Raw genomic sequence first — 5,181 nt, forward strand, 5'->3', positions numbered from 1 at the left:
CTCTTCCGATCTTCACTCGATGTACAAGTCGATCCATGTGAGAATTTCTTGAAGTCGAACATGGAAAGACATCGCTTGATTACCGGTCAATAATGTAAACCGTTAACAAGCGCGAGAGGAATCACCGATAAGGATGATGACCCTCAAGGTACGGCAGTACAATCTACATGGTGGGAATAAAGGACTTGGCGTCGACCACCATGCAAAATCTTCTGGTCGAAGGTCATTGCTGTATACCTGTCGCCGGAAGTGAGAAACTTGCCATTGAGGCATGCAAGCTTCAAAGTACTGAGGGGGGTGTCCCTAGATCAATTCCTTGGATAATGAGCTGATGTCGACAAGGAGCGATCCGTCAAAGGAGGGCCTTAATGAATCCCACATCAGTGACACGGAACGGAGCTAGTGATTATGATGAGGTGAAAACAAACTATGATGTATGATTCAGGGTGGCAGTCATGAAGTGGATGAAGGATAATGTATGGCAGTGGGTGGAACAGGGTTGACTCTTTACAGAACCACATCTCTTGAACATATAACGACACTGATGTGATGGATTGGTAGCATTACCCCAATTGTGGATGGTGTGGCGAGGACCATGATTCTGCGACCGGTGAATGAAACAACCCAACCCGAAGCGGACGGAGGACAAAGTGTCATGTTCAAGAGCGACTTGCTACCATTAATACTGTGAGGTTCTCCCAATTTTTTCCCCAGTCATTGCTGACCAGTACCTCTTTATTTTTGTCAAGCTTGAGGAGGATAACATATGCTTGTTCTATAACTTGCCCTTCGGGCAAGCCCATCGCTATGTTTTAACGAGCCTAGCGATAGGGAAACTCGTTCTCGTCTAAAGACAAGTTTGTCGCTATTTAATCATTTTAACGAGTCTAACGACAAGGAAAACTCGGTCCTTTTCATTTTTAGAGAGTCTGAAAAGGTACGAAAAGTTAACTCCAAAATTCCTTTTTCGTCTTCTAATCCCTTAAGTCCGAAAAAATATAAAACAATACAGAAGGGATGAATTTTCGGTTGCTTTAATGAGCCGAACAAAACAAGTGCTTGATCTTTTTGTGCAATAATCCCTCAGGTCCAAAAAGATTAAAATCTAGAGGAGGGATAGCTTTCCGGTCGCTTTAACGAGCTGGAAGGCCAAAACTCGGCAAACTTTTCATATTTTACGAGTCAGTGAAAAGAGCTCAAAGAAGACTCGTCTTTTGAGGAACGAGTGATGAACAGGGATAGCAGCAGATTCCAGGTACAGGTTGGAATTCTCCAATCACGGCAGTGTCACAAGGATGGCTAAGTGAAATCACTCTTCGGAGTTGTTCCTCAAAATGGGTAAACAAACATATGGAGGTGAACGATTGGCCAAATGAACAGATGGAAGTGATGGCATATAAACACGACCAAGGGCTTTTAATATGGCTTTCAAAGGTTACATTTCTCGAGGTTGTTTACCGGTTCATTTTTTCTGGATGAGCTTGAACTGCTAGGGAAAGATTGCTCACAATCTACGTTTATTTTTTAACGAGCATGAACTTCTGCACAAAAACTGCTCGATGATTGCGTTTATTTTTTAACGAGCATGAACATTGCTAAAACTGCTCGATTCTGCCCCCAGCATAATAATAATGCAGATGAGGCCCATGCCCCCCAAGCTTCATTGCATTCAACTTTGTTGGTTGGAATGAAGGTTTACCATTGAGATCTGGAAAGGGGATCGTTTCATTTTTTAATGAGGTTGACATAGTAAAAGAACTATCCTCATTGCCCACTGTATTTACAGTACTCGATAGAAAATCGAAAACTGAAGGATGATAAAGGTTATTTTGAGTATCTTCCCCACAACCCGGGAGAAGGGAACGATTGTGGGAATCATTCCATGGTGCCCCGTCAATTACCATTGATTGGACTATTCCTTTGTCGGTTCCATGCACTCGCAACCAAGGACTTAAAGGGGTGCCATATTCTCTAGACCTATCTATCCAAACGCTTCATGAGCGTTGATTTGGGGTTGCCCCCCAGGCCAAGAAAATTGATTGCTACAATACTTCCATTGGGCTTGGGGACAAAACCTTTGCATGATCCTTAGCGACTCTGCCATCTGTGACTTTCAAGGTGGATACCATATTGCATGTTGCTACAAATGGTACATTTCCTATGCATATAGGAGGTGGTAGCGCGAAAGTTCCCATCATAGTGGGGTCTTTCAACAGACCTACTCCAATGTCTTGAATCGACCGGTCGCTGCCATGGATCATGGGAACGCTTCCTGTAACTTGTGAACCATTAGGGAGGAAGTTTTGTTGATCGACGACCGTAATCCCTCCTTCAAAGGGGAATGCGATCTTCCTAAAATAAGTCGACAGAATAGCTTGCATGGCATAGATCCATGGTCTTCCCAGTAGGATGTTATAGTCAAGATTGCCATCGATGACTTCAACATCTATTTCTACTGTTTTGCCCCCTAGTTCAACCTTCAAGTTACTAAGGATACCGTAAGGGGTATATATCCTCCCGTCGAATGCTTTTAATGTTGTCGATGATCGCGACAAGGTTGGAGATCCTAAAGTTTTCCAGCAACTCATCGACATAATACATGTCGATGCTCCCTCATCAATAATCGTTCTATGAACTGTTTTGTTGAGGGCTTTCACTTGGACGAGGAAAGCTAATTGAGCCGGCAACTGAGGATCATACCCTTTGTGATCAAAGGATACCAGATTGGAATCTTTAGGATCCACCCCACCAATTGCTGATAACAATGCCTGCCTTTGGGATGGGCAATGCTGTAATACCTCAAGAGTCGACATAGCAGATGGCGATTGCGCTAAATCTTCTACTATGTTGTAATGCTGTGCCGCTCTGGCACGAGGATTGAATGTCGACTTGTGTACTACTCCCTTTGGCGGTTTTATTGTTAATTCATGTGTGATGGGGGGTACAACTTCTGCCGAAGTTGTCGTCGAACTGCTAGGTTGATCTGTCCCTTTATCGCTCGACACCTGTGGATTCCCATAATCTTTGCTCCTTGTCGAAATCAAAGCATCATTTTGCTATTTCGAAATCGACAACATAAGTACTTGGGACGGGGAAGCATTTCCACTATCAACCAGATTTTGACCTGGGTTAGGAAATTGATCACTTGACACAGTTGAGGTATGAGGACTTTTAAAGAACCTCTTTAGCTCAACTTTTAATGGGCAATCCTTAGTGTAGTGATCTTTGTCATCGCATATTTGACACGGAAACCGTTTCCTATTCCCAGGAGAGTTTGAAGAATTTTTCTTAGGGGATGACCCACCTTGTTTATTCTTCCTCCCTTTGTTTTGATTCTTCTTGCTTCATGGTTGATTGGTTTCTTTGCCTCTATCTGTCGATACGGCATTTACTTCCGAAGCAAGAACTTCTTCATGCGCATTTTGATTTGAATCCTTACGGGCCTTCTTTTGATTGGTCCTTTTTGGATTCGTGTTTGCCGTGCCAATCACGCCATCGCCGGCATGAGAGTCACTGTTTGATTTAGGAGGAGGAGGGATTGAAAACTCTGGTCTAGGGGCGTCTGGTATTTTGTCATAGAGCGTGCCGGACTGAGTATATACTAAATCCAAGTATTGTGCACGAGCGATAACCTGCTCTTCTGTTACGACTCCTCCCTTTGCTACATCTTCCGTTATCGCCGGAAGTAATGACTTTATAAACCACTCAGCTAAAAGCTGATCAGGAACGTATGTTTTAACCATTCTTCGTCGACGTCACCACTCATGTATATGATCTGATATATGAGTTGCGGTTTTCTGTTTGAAGTTAGTCAATATCTTTGTTCCTGTTTCATACCTTATTGGTAATTGAAAGTGGGTCAAGAATGTCATGGCAAGGGAGCCAAAATTGTCGAACGAAGCTCTAGGCAATTCTATATACCATTTTGCCGCTGGACCTGTCAATGTCCTCTGAAAGAGGCGAAGCCTTATCGAATCGTCATTTAAAGTGTTCGACGAACACCATAGATGAAATGTCATCACATGATTCGACGGGTCTTCACCTAGATTTCCATTGAATTTAGGAATGTCGGACGGAAGTTTGTGTGGAATCACTGGCCACCAAGGGGCGTAAGCAATTGGATCGTTTGTTAACCGGTGTAAATCAGGCAACTCTAAAGTCGCCACGAATGGTAACTGCTGGTTCAAGTTAGGTGAAGCGTAACCAGGATACGATGGAATCGCCTGAACAGTTGGTCTTTGCATACCAGCATAATGGAGTTGATGTTGGTATGATGAATACGGTTGATGGACTTGACCACTATAAAGTGGTTGATTTTGACCATTTTGAATATATGGTTGTCCAGTATTCCCAAATATTTGTTGTTCAGAACCTTGGTACACTTGTTGGAATTGCGGCTGTTGGTATTGCATTATCCATGGTTGCGACACCATGGGTTGCTGCGCTACACTAACCATTCGACCAAGATGTGGGGTAGTTGTACCCAACTGTACTTGTGTTGTCCCACCAGTAGGTGATTGTGGTTGGGTCGCAAGGTCAAGTGGCTGTTGCATGAGAACCTGAGCAATCTGAGGTTGACACACAACAGACATTGTTTGAACTTGCGACACGGTCACAATAGCCGGTGTAGTTGGGATGTTTGTCACAGGTACACACTGTTGCATAGAATATACAACTCTCGGTGGCTGGGATAGCACAGGTACCCAACTACTCGTTGCAATTTTGCCATAACTTGAATAAGGTTGAGAGCTCCCGTATGGGTACTGCCCCCCATACGGTAGCAACCCAGAACTCAAGGCAACTGCCTGCCTTGGAGGACTGGATGGCCTAATTAGATTCCCAAAAGGGTCAATTTGATGAGTCTCACCATGAGAGTTACCAGACATTACTCCGGAACAAACAGGAATAGACCATACTGTCGAGATAGTCTCTTGCTGGACTCCTTCTAGCGACTGCGAGCTAGTTGGGATAGATGGTATGCCGGCGAACATTGTTGGATTTACAGCAGGTAATTCTGCCGTCGCCGTGTCATTTGACACAGTCCTGGATGTCGACGGTTGTTCAGTCATTTTTAGTCTATCCAATTGATCACCTAGTGATTCCACAGGAACTTCCACTGGTGATGGACAAACTTCTGTTGTAGCAGGAAATAGAGTGACCCCTACTCCAAATTGAATTGGA

The sequence above is a fragment of the Pinus tabuliformis genome, chromosome 5_2, assembly GCF_031772625.1.
Source record: "Pinus tabuliformis cultivar Carrire ecotype Pingquan chromosome 5_2, CPIR1, whole genome shotgun sequence".
NCBI lineage: Eukaryota > Viridiplantae > Streptophyta > Pinopsida > Pinales > Pinaceae > Pinus > Pinus tabuliformis.